Genomic DNA, 22,584 nt, shown 5'->3' with positions numbered 1-22,584 from the left:
TCTGACTTCCCCCAAGTACAGGAATGTCTCTTGGCCCACTCACCCTGAAATGCTCTTTGGCTCTTTCTTCCCTGGCTAGCTCCTACTGTCCCATCAGGTCTCTGATTAGATGACTTCCTCCAAATAGCCTCCCAGGTTCCCCTCGCACCAGCCCTCATAACACCACACTGTAACCCTACCACAGCCCTTACCACACAGTACTGTAATCACCCATTTTCCTCCAGTTCTACTAAGCTACTAAACCGTGCCCTGAAGGAAGCTACATGTGGCAAGAGTCTGAGCTTTCAAATCAGAGAAACCAGTTCCTGCAGGTATAAGTTGTGTGTGCTTCAGCAAGTTTTGTAATCAGCCTGGGTCTCAGTTTCCTATCTGTAAAGAAAGAGGACCATTATAAAGATTAATGAGACAATGTGTAAAGTATTTGCACACAGCTGGGCACTTAGTAGATGCTGAATAAATAGTAGTTACAAATGGTAACAATTCTGCCCCCCAAATCTCCTCCATAGACTGGACTGCCCTCAAGAGAGTGAACACCTTCTTATTACTACCAAGTAGAAAAAGATGAAAGAGAAAACTGATTTTTCTGACCCCCTCCAAAAGATCCTCATTAGCTACATATACTTAAAGGAGGTTATCTGACTAGGTCTTTCATGCCTCAGTTTCTTTATCTGAACATGCCATGTGTAATCGTTATAATCATAGGATAGGCATGAAAGTATTTTGAACAAATACAACATCTTGAAATGATACATCCCCTTGCTTAGTATTTGTTGAAAGAAATATGATTTTCTTTTGGCTGCGCCACACGGCTTGCAGGATCTTAGTTCCCCGACCAGGGATTGAACCCAGGCCACCTCAGTGAAAGCTCCATGTCCTAACCACTGGACCACCAGGGAATTCCCCCAAAAGAAATGAGATTTTAAAACATTAAAATATTGAAACTAGGGACTTCCCTGGTGGTTCAGTGTTTAAGAATCCACCTGCCAATGCAGGGGACACGGGTTTGAGCCCTGGTCCAGGAAGATTCCACATGCCGCAGAGTAACTAAGCCCATGTGCCACAACTACTGAGCCTGCACTCTAGAGCCCATGAGCCACAACTACTGAGCCTGAGTGCCACAACTACTGAAGCCCATGTGCCCTAGCGCCCGTGCTCCACAACAAGAGAAGCCACCACAATGAGAAGCCCGCACACCACAGAGAAGAGCAGCCCCCACTGGCCACAACTAGAGAAAGCCCACGTGCAGCAACAGAGACCCAACGCAGCCAAAATAGATAAATTAATTAATAAATCAAAGACCAAAACTATATATATATATATATATATATATATATATATATATATAGAAACTAATTGGAAGCTAAAAGACCATAAATAATGTAAAACAGTAAACCCTCACTTTTAGTCATGACCCGTAACATTTTCCTTTCTGTATTCTTTTTACCAGAAAAGACAAGTTGTAAAACAGGTTGCTGGGAATTTCACCACACTTTCTGCCCCCATCTACTATGACAGTAGTGGAACTAAGCAAGTGAGTGGCCAGCAGAGGAAGCCCTACTAGTCAGGAAAAGCTATATTCTGGGCAACACAGCCATGCATAATTGAGATTAAGTTTTTTACAATTTATCATCAATCTTAGACTCACAGGCTATTAGAACTAAAAAACACATTAGCTTCTAGAAAAAAAAGAGAAGATTGAGCACATATATATTTCATTTCCTTCCCTCCAAATTATTCAAAAATGACAGTAAAAAGATTGTGTTAAAACACACAAGATAAAAAGAATGAGAGAGGAAGTATAGCAACAAAATGTTGTATGCTGGAAAATAGTGAATGCGTGGTAATTGACTCAGATAGCTGACTTAGATTTAAATCCTAAACCTGCAGAGGGAAAGCTAAGAAGCAAACCAGTTCCACTACAGAATCCCAGGAAGGTCTGGGGTTGGCAGCACCAAGTACCTCTGAAATAGGACCAATATAGGCCTACTGAGGGATTGAGTAAATTTCTGTTTAAGAAGCAATTAGACCCTCAGATCACTCTTTCCCACTCCATGCAGCAGATCAAATGTTTCTCTACCACCCCATCCAAATACTGGAAGTTTACTCTCTGGAGATAGAAGACAGTTTCTGGACATTCGGCCCAGTTGAGAGTACTCTACCCAGAAGTAGTAGCAGAATATTTATATAGTGAAAACGTTGAGAAGACCCTACACACACCCCTCCTCAATCTCTTTTCTTGATGAGCTCCAGAATGAAGGGAGCCAGGGCTATATCTTCGAAGCAGGAAATTGGAAAATACTTCTCTAGAGAACATGAGTAGTCCAAAATAATCTCTGCAGATATGACAAAATTTTCTGGCCAAATCACCCTGCAGTGAATCCTATCATCAACAAGCCCAGAGCTTCCAATAAGCTCAGAGCCCTTAAATATAAGCAGACGGCCAAAGATCACCAGATATCTGAAGGAAAGTCTGTATCACAAAAGACAGAAACTAAAACAAAGGAATGGGTGGCGGGGGGTTCAGGGGAGCCAACTTAGGAAAAAAGGAGACCATATAGGCAAAATAATGCCTTAAATAAATGTAATTAAAGTGCTCAAAGAGGAAAAGCTATTTTACCCGTAGAAAAAGAAAAAGGCACTATCCAACTTCAAGACTTACTATAAAGTTACAGTAATCAAGACAGTGAGATATAGGTGAAAGAATAAACAAATAGATCAATGGATCAGAATAGACAGCCCAGAAATAGACCCTCATAAATATAGTCAGCTGATCTCTGACAAAGAAGTAAAGACAGTATAATGGAGCAAAAAAATGTCTCTTCAACAAATGGTGCTGGAAAAACTAGACATCAAGATGCAAAAAAAAAAAAAAAAAAAAAAAGAATCTAGGCACAGACTTTACACCCTTCACAAAAATTAACTCAAAATGGATCATAACTTAAATGTAAAACACAAAACGATAAACTCGTAGAGGATAACATAGGAGAAAACCTAAATGACCTTGGATACAGTGATGCCATTTTAGATATGACACCAAAGACATGACCCATGAAAGAATTGATAAGCTGGACTTCACTAAAGTTAAAAACTTCTGTTCTGTGAATGACAATATCAAGAGAATGAGAAGAAAGCCACAGAATGGGAGAAAATATTTGCAAAAGACACATCTGATAAAGGAGTGTTATGCAAAATATACAAAAACTCTTAAAGTTCAACAATAAGAAAAAAACAACTCAATTAAAAAATGGACCAAAGACCTTAGCAGACACCTCACTGAAGAAGATATACAGGTGACCTATAAGTGTATGAAAAGATACTCTACATCATATGTCATCAAGGAAATGCAAATAAACAACGAGATACTATTACGTACCTATTATTGTGGTCAAAATCTAGAACACTGACAACTAAAATTACGAAAAAGAATGCGGAACAACAGGAACTCTCATATACTGCTGGTGGGAATGCAAAATGGTACAGCCACTTTGGAAGACAGTTTAGTTTCTTACAAAACTAAACATATTCTTACCATACAATCCAGCAATAATGCTGCTTAGTATTTACCCAAAGGAGTTGAAAACTTATGCCCACACAATAATCTGCATAAGGTGTTTATAGCAGCTTTACTCATAAGTTAATACTTGGAGGCAACTGTGATATCCTTCAGTAGGTGAATAGATAAATGAATTGTGGTACATCCAGGCAATGCAACATTATTCAGTGCTAAAAAGAACTGAGCTATCAAGCAATGAAAAGATATGGAGTAATCTTAAAATACATATTACTAAGTGAAAGAAGCCAATCTGAAAAGGCTACATTCTATATGATACAAACTATATGACATTCAGGAAAATATAAAAATATGGAGACAATAAAAAGATCAGTGGTTGCCAGGGATTAGGGTGAGGTGGGTGGGATGGGAGATGAATAAGCAGGACACAAAGGATTTTTAGGGCAGTGAAAATACTCTGGATGATATTACAGTGATGGGTACATGTTATCATACATTAGTCCAACCATAGGGTGGACAACACCAAGAGTGAACTGCAATGTAAACTATGGACTTTGAGTGATTCTGATGTCAACGTAGGGTTATCCTTAGTAAAATAAAGTACCACTCTGGTAAGCGATATTGATATTGGGAAAGCCTATGCATGTGTGAGTGCAGAGAGTATATGGGAAATCTCTGTACCTTCCTCTTAATTTTGTTGTAAACTTAAAACTGCTCTAAAAAATAAAGTCTTCTTTAAAAGGCATTGTTTAAAAAAAAGAATAAGATGTTCTTGTAAAAAAGAAACGTTCAGGAAACCAAAAGTTCTTGGAAATTACATGTATAATAGTACAAATTAAAACTCAATAGAAGGGCTAGAAGATAAAATTAAGGAAATCTTCCAGAAAATAGAAAGCAAAAACACATAAAGTACTCACTTCAAAGAACATTTATCAAATTGGAATGATACAGAGAAGATCAGCATGGCCCCTCACAAGGACAACACACAAATTGGTGAAGCTTTCCATATTTTTAAAAAAGAAAGGAAGAAAAGAACAAGTAAGAGTGTGGAGAAATTGGAATTCTTGTGCGTTGTTGGTAGGAATGTAAAATAGTACAGCCACTATGCAAAACAGGCTGGCAGGTCCTCAAAAAATTAAACATAGAGTTCCCATATGATCTAGCAATTCCACCTTTGGGTTCATACTCAAAAGAATTGAGGGTAGGGACTCAAACAGATATTTGAACATGCGTGTTCATAGCAGCATTATTCACAATAGCTGAAAGGTGGAAGCAACCCAAATGTTCACTGACAGATGAATGGACAAATAAAATGTTGTATATACAAATAGTGGAATATTATTCAACCTTGAAAAGGAAAAGAAATTCTGACATACACTACAACATGGATAAACCTTGCGGACATGACACCAAGTGAAATAAGCCAGATACTAAAGGACAAATATTGTATGGTTTCACTTACATGAAGTTCCCAGAATAGTCAAATACATAGAGACAGAAAGTGGAATGGAGATTACTAAGGCCTGGGGATCAGGGAGACTTACTGTTTAATGGGTATAGAGTTTCAGTCTGGGATGATGAAAAAAATTTTGGAGATGGATAGTGAAAATGATTGCAATACTTAAAATGGTTAAAATGGTAAATATTATATATATTATACCACAATTTTAAAAACAAGCAATTTAAGCATATAAGTTAGAGACACAGAGGCAAATACTAAAAGAAACAGCTCTAAGAGTTGGAAGTGTTTCCCTCTGAGGATGGGAAGTGGTGGGGGAAGGGATGCTGTTTTCAAACAAGCTTTGTAAAACTACTTATCTTTAAGCTATGTGCACATAAAATTTTGATAATACTATAAAGAACAATCATAGCAAATTTGAAATAATTTTTTAATCCTTCACTTTTATAGATAACCAAATCATGAGAGAGTAGAATCCTTGGCTAAGGTAACTCAAAACAGTGAGTAGCAGATTAAGGAGTTGAACCAACCTGCTCTAAATCAAAGTTCAGCATCTTACCATCACAACACATTGCACCTTACAATAGCATCTTCCTGAATATCTTAAACTTTTGGGAGTCCTGACTAAAGCCTTCTTAAATTACTTTTCTTCATGGTTTACTGAATATGTAATAATAATACAGATTTTCCCATTTTGCCTAGCATTATTTGTTAAAAATGAACTTTTTTCTAATCTGAACACACTTTTGAAATAACATGTCTTTCCAAATTTGCTCCTCTATCTTCATAATTCAAATTGAACAGGATTTTTGAGTCCTGCAGTGTTGCTCTGAGTGGCTAGAAAGGCTTTGCTATTTATGTAAAAACCAGTGTCCTTTACTTTTTTAAAAAAATTGAAATACAGGCAACGTACAATATTATGTTAGTTTCAGGTGTACTACATAGTGATTTGACATTGTCCTTTTTTTCTTGTGTGGAGTATTTTTTACTGAGTCTAAAACCTAACCATAGTAACCTGTATGGCAACAGGAAACATTTCCATTTCAATTCAAGTCACCAGTTTAATATTAATTTTATGTTGATTTTTCCCATTAGAAAAATGATATTATTATAAAGAGTAGTTACATTAAGCAATGATATATAATTTACCAGGCTTCAGACTTTAGAATCAAACTCCATGTGAATGCTTCTTCCAACAATACTCCATTAGTTATCAGTTGAACACATAATAATGGGCACCTATAAAATAATTTTTTAAAGAACTGTAAGGACCTATCATATGCATATCCTCCAACACTGACAAAGTACCTTTTCCCAGAATAATGTGCTTGATAGGTCATCAGTCTTAGAACTCTAAATAAAATATATTGCGTTTAAAATATATATATATTGTGCTTTTAAGATATCACTCCTTATTACAATAGTGTAAATTATTGTGTACGATTTCTAATCTTATGTGATTGTGTGCTGTCTGAAGGCAAGGTAGCACAGACTGCATATGTAATAAATGCTCATTAAGCATTTGCAATGATTAAGTAATGAATCAGAGTATGGAATCATGGAACATTAAAGCTGAAATGTGCCCCAGGGATCTACGGGTCTAACTACCTCTTTTTACAATTAAGAAAATACTAACGAACATTTGAGTGTGTACAGTTATGTCACACATTTCTTGTGCATTTGATCATGGCAGCCCTACTAGACAGATAAGGAAAAAGAATCAGAGAGGTCAGTAACATGCCCAAGGTCACACAGCTAGTCAGTACTAACACTGGGACTCTGACCAAGGTGATTGAAGACCAGAGCTTGTGCTTTGATGAAGCCCCAAGACAGATGTTTACTGATTTACATGTGATCATATGGCTGGCTGCTGACAGAGTCAGGCCCAGAATCAGACTAGCTGACTGCCCAGGGTAGTAGCTCACTGTCAGACCCATTAGTGCGTATATTAAGTTAAAAATGGGTTTCGGAGGGGATTCAAGATGGCGGAAGTGTAGGCGCGGAGATCACCTTCCTCCCCACAAATACATCAGAAATACATCTACATGTGGAACAACTCCTACAGGACACCTACTGAACGCTGGCAGAAGACCTCAGACCTCCCAAAAGGCAAGAAACTCCCCACGTACCTGGGTGGGGGCAAAAGAAAAAAGAAACAACAGAGACAAAAGAATAGGGACGGGACCTACACCAGTGGGAAGGAGCCGTGAAGAAGGAAAGGTTTCCACACACTAGGAAGCCCCTTTGCGGGCGGAGACTGCGGGTGGCGGAGGGGGAAGCTTCAGAGCCACTGAGGAGAGCGCAACAACAAGGTGCGGAGGGCAAAGCGGAGAGATTCCTGCACAGCGGATCAGTGCCGACCGGCACTCACCAGCCCGAGAGGCTTGTCTGCTCACCCACCGGGATGGGCGGGGGCTGGGAGCTGAGGCTCGGGCTTCTGTCGGATCCCAGGGAGAGGACTGGGGTTGGCGCTGTGAACACAGCCTGAAGGGGTTAATGAGCCACGGCTAGTCGGGAGGGACTAAGGGAGAAGTCTGGAGCTGCCAAAGAGGCAAGAGACTTTTTCTTGCCTCTTTGTTTCCCGGTACGCGAGAAGAGATTAAGAGCGCCAATTAAAGGAGCTCCAGAGACGGGCGCGAGCCGCGGCTCTCAGCACGGACCCCAGAGACGGGCATGAGACGCTAAGGCTGCTGCTGCTACCACCAAGAACCCTGTGTGCAAGCACCGGTCACTCTCCACACCTCCCCTCCTGGGAGCCTGTGCAGCCCGCCACTGCCAGGGTCCCAGGATCCAGGGACAACTTCCTTGGGAGAAAACACGGCACACCTCAGGCTGGGGCAACGTCGCCCCGGCCACTGCCACCACAGGCTCGCCCTGCACTCTGTACCCCACCCTTCCCCCGGCCTGAGTGAGCCAGAGCCCCCGAATCAGCTACTTCTTTAACCCCGTCCTGTCTGAGCAAAGAACAGATGCCCTCAGGCAATCTACACGCAGAGGCAGGTCCAAATACAAAGCTGAACCCCGGGAGCTGTGCGAACAAAGAAGAGAAAGGGAAATCTCTCCCAGCAGCCTCAGGAGCAGCGGATTAAATCTCCACGATCAACTTGATGTACCCTGCACCTGTGGAATACCTGAATAGACAACGAATCATCCCAAACTGAGGAGGTGGACTTTGGGAGCAACAATATATATTTTTTTCCCCTTTTTCTCTTTTTGTGAGTGTGTATGTATATACCTCTGTGTGTGATTTTGTCTGTATAGCTTTGCTTTTACCATTAGTCCTAGGGTTCTCTCTGTCCGTTTTTTTTTTTATTTTATTTTACTATAGTTTTTAGCACTTGTTATCATTGGTGAATTTGTTTTTTGGTTTGGTTGCTCTCTTTCTCTTTTTATTACTTTAATAAAATTTTTTAATAATTATTTTTTATTTTAATAACTTTATTTTATTTTATTTTATCTTCTTCTTTCTTTTTTTCTCCCTTTTATTCTGAGCCATGTGGATAACAGGCTCTTGGTGCTCCGGCCAGGAGTCAGGGCTATGCCTCTGAGGTGACAGAGCCAAGTTCAGGACATTGGTCCACCAAAGACCTCCCAGCTCCATGTAATATCAAATGGTGAAAATCTCCCAGAGATCTCCATCTCAACACCAAGACCCAGCTCCATTCAATGACCAGCAAACTACAGTGCTGGACACGCTATGCCAAACAACTAGCAAGACAGGAACACAACCCCACCCATTAGCAGAGAGGCTGCTTAAAATCATAATAAGGTCACAGATACCCCAAAACACACCACCAGACGTGGACCTGCCCACCAGAAAGACAGGATCCAGCCTCATCCACCAGAACACAGTCACTCTTCCACCAGGAAGCCTACACAACCCACTGAACCAACCTTAACCACTTGGGGCAGACACCAAAAACAATGGAAACTACAAACCTGCAGCCTGCGAAAAGGAGACCCCAAACACAGTAAGTTAAGCAAAATGAGAAGACAGAGAAGCACACAGCAGATGAAGGAGCAAGATAAAAACCCACCAGACCAAACAACTGAAGAGGAAATAGGCAGTCTACCTGAAAAAAAATTCAGAGTAATGATAGTAAAGATGATCCAAAATCTTGGAAATAGAACGGAGAAAATACAAGAAACGTTTAACAAGGACCTAGAAGAACTAAAGAGCAAACAAAAATGATGAACAACACAATAAATGAAATTAAAAATTCTCTAGAAGGGATCAATAGCAGAATAACTGAGGCAGAAGAACGGATAAGTGACCTGGAAAATAAAATAGTAGAAATAACTACTGCAGAGAAAAATAAAGAAAAAAGAATTAACAGAATTGAGGACAGTCTCAGAGACCTCTAGGACAACATTAAATGCACCAACATTCAAATTATAGGGGTCCCAGAAGAAGAAGAGAAAAAGAAAGTGACTGAGAAAATATTTGAAGAGATTATAGTTGAAAACTTCCGTAATATGGAAAAGGAAATAGTTACTCAAGTCCAGGAAGCACAGAGAGTCTCATACAGGATAAATCCAAGGATAAACATGCCAAGACACATATTAGTCAAACTATCAAAAATTAAATACAAAGAAAACATATTAAAAGCAGCAAGGGGGAAAACAACAAATAACACACAAGGGAATCCCCATAAGGTTAACAGCTGATCTTTCAGCAGAAACCCTGCAAGCCAGAAGGGAGTGGCAGGACATATTTAAAGTGATGAAAGGAAAAAACCTACAACCAAGATTACTCTACCCAGTAAGGATCTCATTCAAAGTTGACAGATAAATTAAAATCTTTACAGACAAGGAAAAGCTAAGAGAATTCAGCACCACCAAATCAGCTTTAAAACAAATGCTAAAGGAACTTCTCTAGGCAGGAAACACAAGAGAAGGAAAAGACCTTCAATAATAAACCTAAAACAATTAAGAAAATGGTAATAGGAACATACATTTTGATAATTACCTTAAATGAAAATGGATTAAATGCTCCAACGAAAAGACATAGACTGGCTGAATGGATACAAAAACAAGACCCATGTATATGCTGTCTACAAGAGACCCACTTCAGACCTAGGGACACATACAGACTGAAAGTGAGGGGATGGAAAAAGATATTCCATGAAAATGGAAATCAGAAGAAAGCTGGAGTAGCAATTCTCATATCAGACAAAATAGACTTTAAAACAAAGACTATTACAAGAGACAAGGACACTACAGAATGATCAAGGGATCGATCCAAGAAGAAGATATAACAATTGTAAATATTTATGCACCCAGCATAGGAGCACCTCAATACATAAGGCAAATACTAACAGCCATAAAAGGGGAAATCAACAGTAACACAATCATAGTAGGGGACTTTAACACCCCACTTTCACCAATGAACAGATCATCCAAAATGAAAATAACTAAGGAAACACAAATTTTAAATGATACATTAAACAAGATGGACTTAATTGATATTTATAGTACATTCTATCCAAAAACAACAGAATACACTTTCTTCTCAAGTGCTCATGGAACATTCTCCAGGACAGATCATATCTTGGGTCACAAATCAAGCCTTGGTAAATTTAAGAACATTTACCAAGAATCAAGTATCTTTTTTGACCACAATGCTATGAGACGATATCAATTACAGGAAAAAAATCTGTAAAAAATACAAACACATGGAGGCTAAACAATACACTACTTAATAACCAAGAGATCACTGAAGAAATCAAAGAGGAAATCAAAAAATACCTAGAAGCAAATGACAATGAAAACACGACGACCCTAAACCTATGGGATGCAGCAAAAGCAGTTCTAAGAGGGAAGTTTATACAAATACAATCCTACTTAAGAAATAAGAAACATCTCAAATAAACAACCTAACCTTACACCTAAAACAATTAGAGAAAGAAGAACAAAAAAACCACAAAGTTAGCAGAAGGAAAGGAATCATAAAGATCAGATCAGAAATAAGTAAAAAAGAAATGAAGGAAACGATAGCAAAGATCAATAAAACTAAAAGCTGGTTCTTTGAGAAGATAAACAAAATTGATAAACCATTAGCCAGACTCATCAATAAATGGGACCTAATGAAACTGTAAAACTTTTGCTCAGCAGAGGAAACCAGAAACAAGACGAAAAGACAACTGTCAGAATGGGAGAGAATATTTGCAAATGAAGCAACTGACATAGGATTAATCTGCAAAATTTACAAGCAGCTCATGCAGCTCAATATCAAAAAAACAAACAACCCAATCCAAAAATGGGCAGAAGACCTAAACAGACATTTCTCCAGAGAAGATATACAGATTGCCAACAAACACATGAAAGAATGCTCAACATCATTAATCATTAGAGAAATGCAAATCAAAGCTACAATGAGATATCATCTCACACCAATCAGAATGGCCCTCATCAAAGAATCTACGAACAATACATGCTGGAGAAGGTGTGGAGAAAGGGAACCCTCTTGTACTGTTGGTGGGAATGTAAATTGATACAGCCACTATGGAGAACAGTATGGAGGTTTCTTAAACAACTACAAACAGAACTACCATATGACCCAGCAATCCCACTACTGGGCATATACCCTGAGAAAACCATAATTCAAAAAGAATCATGTACCACAATGTCCACTGCAGCTCTATTTACAATAGCCAGGACATGGAAGCAACCTACGTATCCGTCAACCGATGAATGGATAAAGAAGATGTGGCACATATATACAATGGACTATTACTCAGCCATAAAAAGGAACAAAATTGAGTTATTTGTAGTGAGGTGGATGGACCTAGACTCTGTCATACAGAGTGAAGTAAGTCAGAAAGAGAAAAACAAATACCGTATGCTAACACATATATATGGAATCTAAAGAAAAGAAAAAAATGGTCATGAAGAATCTAGGGGCAAGACTGGAATAAAGATGCAGACCTACTAGAGAATGGACTTGAGGACACGGGGAGGGGGAAGGGTAAGCTGGGACAAAGTGAGAGAGTGGCATGGACATATATACACTACCAAATGTAAAATAGATAGCTAGTGGGAAGCAGCCACATAGCACAGGGAGATCAGCTCGGTGCTTTGTGACCACCTAGAGGGGTGGGGTAGGGAGGGTGGGAGGGAGGCTCAAGAGGGAGGAGATATGGGGATATATGTATATGTATGGCTGATTCACTTTGTTATAAAGCATAAACTAACACACCATTGTAAAGCAATTACACTCCAATAGAGATTTTTTTAAAAAATGGGTTTCCATCTGGTGATGCTCTTGATTATAATTCCTCATTTTCATATAGTGAAATTTGAAAAGACTGTACATGTAAATTACTCCTGCAAAATTGTTTCTCTGAAACATGTATCTTAGAACAGAAAAACGTCAGCTTCGATTCTCTTTCATTTCTTAAATAAGGCAGCAGAGGCTCAGAGAGAAGAAACTAATTTAAGATCCTGCCACAGCTAAGGGAAGACAGGGAACTGGGACAAGGTCTCCTGAGGCAGGGCTGCCCCACTCCCACACGCGCTAGTTCCATGCATTGATAGAGACCTCTGGCTCCCATGTTCTGTAAACCCATATCCTAGACATATCGTTCTGGGACTTTTCATCTCTCCAATTAATTTCATTTGTATTTACAGATATTTCCAACCTCTGAGTTACTCCTTACCCATTACTATCTATATCAGATGCAATTTATGTGCATCCTCACATGGGCTCTTTGCCACTTGCAACTTGAGAGCTCTGGCTACTGCCACCATTGTCGCTCCACCGAACACCGGTGAAGTCTCCTTCTTCTACGGGGGGAAGACTGGAGGCTGGCATGACCTCCATCATGCCCACCATAGCAGAAGCCATGGCAGCTCTTACAGACCCACAAAGGCTCTGAGCTGCGAAGCATGGGATATGAATTTCCCATCAGATGTCCAAAGGGGTCAGGTAACACAACAAAAATGGGGCAAATTTTGACCGATGAGAGTCATAAGGAGGGAACCAACAGGTAAATTCATACTCCAACCACCTCTTTTATCAAACTCTCACAAACCAAGCCAATATTCCCCCAGCCCTAAATCACTCCAGAGCCAGGTACTAGATTGCTAGGAATCACTACTATAGCCCAGAACCTGAAGAAATTATTCAAACTACCCAATCCTAAACTATTTAACGTGCCCTGCTTTGCCTTTCCTGAAGAGATCACAGTAAAGCTTGTGCCCATGCTTCCTCCTCTTCCTTCTGCCTCCTGACCCACCCTGGTGCTTCCCTATGCAGCCCTGCATGGAATGTTGTGCCTCCTGTTTCCAGACATCTATGAGTATAAATTTCCTCCTGTATGAAAATCATTTCTGTCTGCATGTCTTACCATACCTAAATTTTAATATAAATTTATTTATTTATTTATGGCTGAGTTGGGTCTCTGTTGCTGCTCACGGGCTTCCTCTAGTTGCGGTGAGCAGGGGCTACTCTTCATTGTGGTGCACAGGCTTCTCATTGTGGTGGCTTCTCTTGTTGCAGAGCATGGGCTGTAGGTGCACGGGCTTCAGTAGTTGTGGCTCGTGGGCTCTAGAGTGCAGGCTCAGTAGTTGCAGCACATGGGCTTAGTTGTTCTGTGGCATGTGGGAGCTTCCTGGACCAGGGCTTGAACCCGTGTCCCCTGCATTGGCAGGCAGATTCTTAGCCACTGTGCCACCAGGGAAGCCCTCCATACCTGATTTAAAACAATCCCAAGTACATTTCTCAACACACCAGCCTAACAGCACCCCTCCTCAGAGACCTGACTTTCAGCTCCAGGGGGCTTCCCCTCTTAGTTTCTAAGTCTTAATAATTTCAACTTCTTTCCTTTGTTTCCCTAGTCCTAAGGTGGTGGTAGCTTCCTGCTACATCCATGACACTGAGTGCTTCCTTTACCTTTTCAATAAAGACTCTTTATATCTTCTTCATATTAATTTTTCTCTGTCAAAATAACCATTGTGTTTTATGCCTCTTGACTAGACCCTGATGAATACACAATTTTATGGTTAATCCTGGCACTTAGGTTTGCATCAGAGCTTAATAATTTATCAATAGCTCATGAGATATTGCCAAGGTAGAAGGGGTGGTGTGTGGAATAAACTCAGCCAGTAAAAATTCTGGGAAATCAAAGCGATTCAGATCAATTTACAATGTGTCATTCTCGAGAAAATAATGCTAAATTCCTCATACCTGCCAATTCCTCATCTTATGCAGAAATGCTATTCTACATCTTCACATTTTATTAGATCAATACTGGAGACATATCCAAGTATTTGTGGTCAATAAAGGTCATGATACATTTCTAATCTTATGAAAATCAAGAAGGTTTCAAGAACTTATGTCATTGTCAGTTTGGGCCATTATAACAAAGTACCATAAGCTGGGTGGCTTATCAACAAACATTTATCTCTCATAGTTCTGTAGGCTGGGAGTCTGAGATCAGTGCCAGCATGGTCGGGTTCTGGTGAGAACCCTTTTCTGGGTTGCAGACAGCTGAAGGAAAGAAAGTAAGCTAGCTGTTAGCCTCTTCTTATAATCCCATCATGAGGGCTCTACCCTCCTGACCTAATTACCTCTCAAAGGCCCCACCTCGTAATACCATCACATTGGGAGTTAGGATTTAACATATGAATTCTGGGGAGACATAAACATTCAGTCCACAACAACATAATAGAGAACAAGACCTTGCTCTGTGAGAGGATATCCTTATCTTCTAGTATGTAAGAATGACTCAGGTATGCCAGCTATTACTGTGATGGTGGGTAGTGGGAAGTACTCTGGTAGATGGCAAAGTACCTGGGTTCTAATCCAGCTATCTATCCAGCTATCTATCCAGCTACTTCATAATAACTTTGTGACCTTGGGAAAAGCATTAAATTCTCTGAGCCTCAGTTTCCTTATCTGTCAAATGGGATTATTAATTATTATTACTTATTCCATGTACCTTACAGGCTTACTCAATTCACTAAGTATTTATAGATCATCTATAGGTAAGTATTCCAAGATATACAAAGAGAAGTAAAGCATGGTCCCTGACTTCAAGGAATTTATACTCCAGTATTTTTCTATGCATTCAACAGTTATGGAGCACCTCCTTCCAGGCACTGTGCCAGGAGTTAAGAATACAGAGATGTCTAAAATATGGCTCTCTAATTCAAGGGGCTCACAATCTGATAGAGAGCTAAAACAAGGCCACAGATAACTAGAACAAGTGGTAGAGTGTGCAATTAAATTTGAAAGAAATCAGCGTGGCAGTTAATGAAACACAAGGCATACACGTAGTTAAGAGAGTCAGAAGAGGCTTTGTGGGTCTAGTGCTATTTGAACTGACAGTGAACAAAAACCTGAAAGAAGGAAAGATGGAGGGAATGACCAGAAGAGCGAGCCTAGTTAGCTGTCAATAAGAGTCTGGGGCTTCCCTGGTGGCGCAGTGGTTGAGTGTCCGCCTGCCGATGCAGGGGATACGGGTTCGTGCCCCGGTCCGGGAAGATCCCACATGCCGCAGAGTGGCTGGGCCCGTGAGCCAGGGCCGCTGAGCCTGCGCATCTGGAGCCTGTGCTCCGCAACGGAGAGGCCACAACAGTGAAAGGCCTGCATACCGCAAAAAAAAAATAAGAACCTGGAGTGGAGAGGAGTTAGTAGAAATCAGACAGAAGAAATGAGTATAAGTGATACGAGATGAACAACGCTTGGAAATTCAGGGGTGATAATTATAATAGTAACTGAGTAACTGGTAAGGATACAACGGTGAATAGGTGGGCACGGCTTCTGTTTTCAATGAGCTTTAGATTAGTTGGGAGTAGGAAAAAAATTTTTAATTTCCCTAATATGGTCTCTGTTTTAAAATATAGTATAGAAATAGGATATTGGAGGTTCAATAAAATCAAAAGGTCAGGAGACAATTGTCACTGAAGAGATGGTTTGTTAAATTCACAGATCCCAAGAGAAGGGGGAATGCCATGCCACACCACAGGGGACCACAAGGGGAGCACTGGGGTCTGTCAGGAGGCAGAGGGGGAGGGGGAAATCATGGGCAAGGGTCTTTATTGTGGTTTCCAGTGGTTTCCACCAGAAGGAAAAAGCAAGGTAGGGTAAGCAGGCTTAGGATTGGCTAGCTTGATTAATTTCAGCAGGCTCTGGGGCTAGGGGTTGTCCCCGTATGTCTGCTACATGGCTCTGCAGTGATTATGACAAGCGGCCCAGAGTATGAGAACCTGATAAAGAAGGTGATGTGGGTGTGACCCTTCCAGGGTCAGCAAGCCTGCAGATGTCAAACCAATGGAGTACAGAAAATAAAACACACGGTTAATATTGATACAATCTCCTTAAAAGTATGGGAGGGAGTTTATTTAGTTTTGTGTCCCTAACACCCACCACGATCCTTTGTACATAATATGGAGAGACTCAGTAAAGGTTTGTTGAGTGACAGGTTAATACATCCTCTCTTTGACTCTTAAACTTTGCTGGAGTTGGACAACTCTCATATACGATTGTGTGTCATCTCAGTGGTGGTCACTCTCTCAGGGAGGCCCTCAGACTAAGGTAGGCATCCCTGAGGTGGACACTGCAATGCATGGCCCCAATCCCCCTTCGTGAAGGAGGGCTGACAGCAGACAGCCTTCCAAGTCTGCCTTTGGGAGATTGTGAACAAAAATTATATAAGTGATACTTTTAAAAATTAAAGATATTATTAAAATGAAAAATGCATAAGACTGCTTATTTCTTTTATGACAAAACTACTTTGTATCATAATTAGTGTTCTTTCAATTTCAAGAGACAGAAATCTAACTCAAACTTGCTTAAGAAAAAAAATGGAGGGGGGAAAGATAGGGAGAGGGATAACTGGGAGATTGGGATTGACATATACACACTAGTATATATAAAATAGATAATTAATAAGGAGCTACTGAATAGCACAGGGAACTCTATTCAATACTCTGTAACGACCTATATGGAAAAAAGATCTAGAAAAGAGCGGTTATATGTATATGTATAACTGATTCACTTTGCTGTACAGCAGAAACTAACACAACATTGTAAATCAACTGTACTCCAATAAAGATTTTTTTAAATAGAATTTACTGATAATATGCCTGGAAAACTGTCTTTAGGCATGGCTGGATCTAAGGGGTCAAATGATGTCATCAGAATTCTCTTCATCTTCGTTTGTCTCTCACATCTATTTATCTCTATTCATGACCTCATCTTTTTTTTTTTTAAACTCCAAATAGCTTCTCTGTGTTTGGGGACAATGGCCTCAAGCAGCTCCAGCTTACTTTATACTTACAGCTCTCGATTCTATAAGGAGAGAAACCATCTTTTTTCCCCCAGAATCCCTATGTAAAACTTCAGAGAGGAAACTGATGGACATTTACATCAGTCAGTATCCAGTCTGGAGATAAAAACCACATTGGTTATTGGATCAGGGAACAGGTACAAAGCAGCAGTTATTTACTTTAGATTAAGGATGACTGAACAATAAAAGACTAAGGACCAAAGGAGCCCCATCTCCACCCAGGGTGAGATTCAGGCCTCTTTGAAGAGGGCAGAACTAACACAAGGGGCAGAAGCTTGCTGCTGGCCAAGAAACTTGCCATAGGGCACCAGCCAGGGCCAAGCTATAGAAGCAGCTTGCCCTTGAGAGAGGGTGTGGACAGGCTGCAGCCGATCTGTACAAGAGTCAACTGTTGCCAGAGGGGATAGGTGACTGCTGTTGAGGAGAGCATGGCCTGAGGGCACAACTAGAATTCTCCTGTGCACTTGCTAGGCTCCCATCCTAAATAGTAGTAATGATGGAGGACCAGAAGCTGGAAGGGAAGTATCTTCCTGCTGAGATTGCTGTGCAGGGTCATTCTATTGCCTTCTGTTGGTGAAGTTTAGTATTCCATTAGCAGGTAAAGGAGAAATGTTTACAGGGCCCAGCTTTAAGATCAAAAAGCAAGGCAAAGAAGGGTGGCTTTGGAGAGACAATAGGTTAGGCACCATCCTACTTGGATCACCACACAGCCCCAAAACAACCAGGTTCAGGTCATAGATTCCCCTGTGACCAGCAGGCCAGGGTCATGTGCTCATACCTGTGCTGTGACCAACCAAGTGGTAGGAGGAGCAGCCCCACCACTACGCGTGGAGTGGCTTCTCCATAGAACAGATGGATTCTTCAACCAGAAGAAAGGAGAGTGTTAGGCAAATAAAAACAATAGCTATCCTTTGTATATTGACCTTAAAAAGTTCGGTTTTATTTGGATTTGTTCATATAGGAAAGGAAAAATTAAAGCCTTTCTTTAAGAATGATAACTGCATTTTAATTCATTCAAGAGACATTTACTAAGCACCTACTGTAAGAAGAGGTCATCCTCACTAGTTCTGGACCACTGACATCTTTGTGGACACAGGCTGAATTAAAAGGTCTAAAAATGAAAAGGCAGTTGGAAAAAAGGCTGAGACAAGAAAATGGTACCTTTATTTACAGATTAAATGTCCTAAGAGATGTATCTACACCTTTGTAGCAAAGTTTTAAAATACTACTCATGGGGCTTCCCTGGTGGCGCAGTGGTTGAGAGTCCACCTGCCGATGCAGGGGACGCGGGTTCATGCCCTGGTCCCGGAAGATCCCACATGCTGCACAGCGGCTAGGCCCGTGAGCCATGGTCGCTGAGCCTGCGCGTCCGGAGCCTGTGCTCCGCAATGGGAAGAGGCCACAGCAGTGAGAGGCCCATGTACCACAAATAAATAAATAAATAAATAAATAATAAATAAAATAAAATACTACTCATGGTCAAATGATAACAAGGCAGTATGACCCCATGGTTGAGAGCACAGATTGTAGAGCAGGGCTACAGGAACTCAAATCCAGTCTCACTACAATGTGACATGGGGCAGGGAAGTGGTAACTTGTATGAAAGTTTTCTCACATACAAAATTTGAATAACAATAATACCTACCTCCTAGGATTGGTGGGAAGATTAAAAAGCTAGCATCAGGGTTTCCCTGGTGGCGCAGTGGTTGAGAGTCCACCTGCCGATGCAGGCGACGCGGGTTCGTGCCCCAGTCTGGGAAGATCCCACATGCCGCGGAGAGGCTGGGCCCGTGAGTCATGGCCGCTGCGCCTGCGCGTCGGGAGCCTGCGCTCTGCGATGAGAGAGGCCACAACAGTGAGAGGATCGCGTACCGCAAAAAAAAAAAAAAAAAAAAAAAAAAAAAAAAAAAAAAAAGCTAACATCTGTAAAGCTCTTAGAATAGCTCTTGTCACATAGTAAGTTAAGTACGATATGACCATTAGCACTTATTATGAATTTGCCATTAGTAGCTGGATATCAAGTAATGAGACTTTCTCTCCATTAACTAATTTGAAATGCTTTTATCTTCAAAATAAGAAAAAAAATATATTTTGTGTTTAAAAATATCTAACTGCTATGTATATTTTAGCACCCACAAAAGAGGCCATTCTATAAAAATAATTTTATTCTTTTCACTACCTTCTGTCTCTCTTTATGAACATAAATCATGTATCCCATGGAATCAAGTAAAAGCAAACAAAAACTGGTTCTATGTGTTATTCCACAGCATATGGAAGAAAATACAAACCTTTCCTTTATCATCTCTCTTTAAATGTTTATAAAATTGTATGAAAAGACAAACTCTTCCCTGAGAATGGATTTGTGTATATATCTTGTCAAAAGAACATTTTTTCACAGAGTACTTTTAGAACTTCTTTTTTGTTTTTAAAAGGAAACTGCCTCTGAGTATTCCGAGCGAGAAATGTACTCCTTCTCTGGCTGAGTCAGAGAAACCCTTTCCTAATGAGGACTCTGGCACTGACTGTGAACCACTGAAGCCTTCCAACAGTGACACATTCTGCAACATTAGTGATAAACTGAAGTCTTAGATACTGAGTCTCTCAGCAAGGCCTCGTCGGTGAATGTTAAGATGTCAGGGAAGAATGGGCCTGAAAAGAAGGAACTGCATTCCTTCTCCTCTCAGGGATAGGGCTGTGCTCTCTAATAACTCTTAACAACAGTCAGAGTTATGGGACTATATGGAGCATCCATACCTGGAAGAAAACAAATAGAAACAAGAGAAAACACCTTACAAAGTACATCCATTTGGAATCTATCCTAAATCATCAAAGTGTGTACACACACACACGCACACACACACACGCACACATGCACACACACACTCATGCTTAGTCTGTTCGGGCAGCCATAACAATACTATAGACTGAGTGGCTTAAACAACAGAATTTATTTCTCATTGTTCTGGAGGCTGGGAAGTTTAAGTTCAAGGTGCCAACAGATTCAGTTTCTGGTGAGGGCCTGCTTCCTGCTTCTTTTCCCTGTGTCCTCCTCACGGAAGGGGCAAGGGAGCTCTCTGGGGTCTCTTTTATAAGGACACTAATCCCATTCATGAGGGCTTCACTCTCATGACCTAATCACCTCTCAAAGTCCTCACCTCCTAATACCATCACACTAGAGGTTAGGCTTTCAACATATGAATTTGAGGGGGCATAAATATTCAGCCCATTGTACACACTCACACACACACACACACACACACACACACACACGCAATGTCCCTAAACTAGAATTACCAAGGAATTCCTTGATTAAAGAACAAATATTTGCTGGATTAAGTAAAATATGATATGGTACAATAATAGTTTTTTGTGTATAAAAAAGGTTAAATGTTTTGATACCAACACGATCCTGATTCCTGCAATAAAAGTTTAACAAATACAACATAGAACTGGCATTTTTCAATCTGGTATAGAATCACACATAAAAAGGTATCAAGTTCATGATCTATGAATGAAGATTTACACAACATTTCACTACTGAAGATATTCTTACCAAAGGTAGAAGCTATAAATGTGGGACAGAGGTGCATCATCTTCCTCATCAAGCTTTGAGGAAGGCTACCATGTTTCCACAGAATACTCTGTTTCCTAAGAGGAAAACCGGGGACAATCATATCTATCTCTTAGCTTTGTTGAAAGATTAAACAACATGTATTGCAAAGGCCAACACGCAGAGTCTGGCAATGATTCCTGCTGACAAATAGTATTTTCCCTCCTCTCCTGGAGGCCACTCCAGGACTTACTCACATGAGGGTGGACACAACCAAAGCATTTTGCTGAAGCAAAAGGGATGTGGGATGTGAGTCTGAAAGAAGACACAGAGTTGGGGCCCAGCTTATATTTATAGTGTTTACCACTACTTCCTCAGGCACGCTGAGAAGAACAGAACTTTGGTCAACATACTCCCAACTAGTCCAGATGTGTAATTCCTGAAGACCAATGAGCTGCCTTAGCCCTGAGCTCTGTGGAGACCTACCCTCCTTTAATTTGTGAATGTGCAAAAGGGAGAATCATATTACCATTTGAACACTGTGATCGTGTTACTTATGGACAGGTAGGACACTTGCTCCCCGATTTCTTCAGCAAATAAATCATTCTGTGGTTGCAAGAGAATGTAAAATTTTTAAAGACTGTGTTGGAAAGTGATTAAAGCAAGATTCCAAAACTGGAAATTAAAAGAAAAAGACTTCCTTGGTCTCTGAAAAAGAATAGTAAGAATAAAATAGGTCTGGACTGTTTTATAGACTTAGAAATTAGTCCACTCTTGTAGTTGTGGGTTTTTAGAATCCAGGCTTCAGTTCTGCAGTTAACACAAAAGTTCCTTAATCTATGAGTCTTATAAGCAAGGAAATCTTTTCTTCTGAGTAGTTGGCTTCCCTGTACACCAGCTGGGCTATATCTACATACACATGAGCTGCATTACTTTACCCAGGATTGTGGACTATCAGGGCCTCATTAGTGAATCAACGAATTTTTAAAAATTCTTTCCCGGTTGGAAATATATTTAGGGAATGTTGGAGTTTTAAAAATAAGTGTTTCCAGGGCTTCCCTGGTGGCACAGTGGTTGGGAGTCCGCCTGCCGATGCAGGGGACACGGGTTCCTGCCCTGGTCCGGGAAGATTCCACATGCCACGGAGCGGCTGGGCCCTTGAGCCATGGCCACTGAGCCTGTGCGTCCGGAGCCTGTGCTCCGCAATGGGAGAGGCCACAACAGTGAGAGGCCCGCGTATTGCAAAAAAAAAAAAAAAAAAAGTGTTTCCAGAAATATGCCATTTTGTTATGGTTTTCCCCTCATCTCACTGACAATTCTATAGCATTTCAGAAAATAAATTTAGAGACTAGAATAATCTTTGGCTATGAAAAAAGACTATTTTAATATCTCTATTAAGTATCTTAATGAACACTTTTGGGAGGGTCTATTTGTTTTTTTTCTATTACCTCTTCTGTTGATGTTTCCAAAGGGTTAGTACTGTACTCCTCTTAAATGACAAAGAAATTACCGTCTCTAAAGATATTCCTTATTTCCACTTTTAATGAATTGTCATTTGCATTTCTTTTAAGTTTGATTCTTTTGATTCTTTATAATGTAGATAATGCTTTGATAGATCGTCCTTGTAGAATTATTTAAAACCTTAAAAACGACATTTATTATCATTTTGACACGATTTTCCCCTGTCAACCAAATTGATACTTTAAAAATATTCAAACCAGCTAGCAAATCATTTTCAAACACACTTAGTTGATAGCAAACATTTCATTTT

The 22,584-nt window shown here is 40.3% G+C and overlaps 1 non-coding gene across 1 annotated transcript; it reads left to right on the top strand.

Annotated features, from left to right (window-relative positions):
- The first annotated feature begins 4,420 nt into the window (after positions 1-4,420).
- On the top strand, positions 4,421-4,524 carry LOC131759091 (U6 spliceosomal RNA). The gene has a single exon (XR_009336418.1). It is a non-coding gene; the product is annotated as a U6 spliceosomal RNA (small nuclear RNA).
- Positions 4,525-22,584: the final 18,060 nt, after the last annotated feature.

The sequence above is a fragment of the Kogia breviceps genome, chromosome 6 (assembly GCF_026419965.1).
Source record: "Kogia breviceps isolate mKogBre1 chromosome 6, mKogBre1 haplotype 1, whole genome shotgun sequence".
Taxonomy (NCBI): Eukaryota; Metazoa; Chordata; class Mammalia; order Artiodactyla; family Physeteridae; genus Kogia; species Kogia breviceps.
Note: the sequence above shows the minus strand (reverse complement) of the source record. Positions and strands in the feature narration are given on the sequence as shown.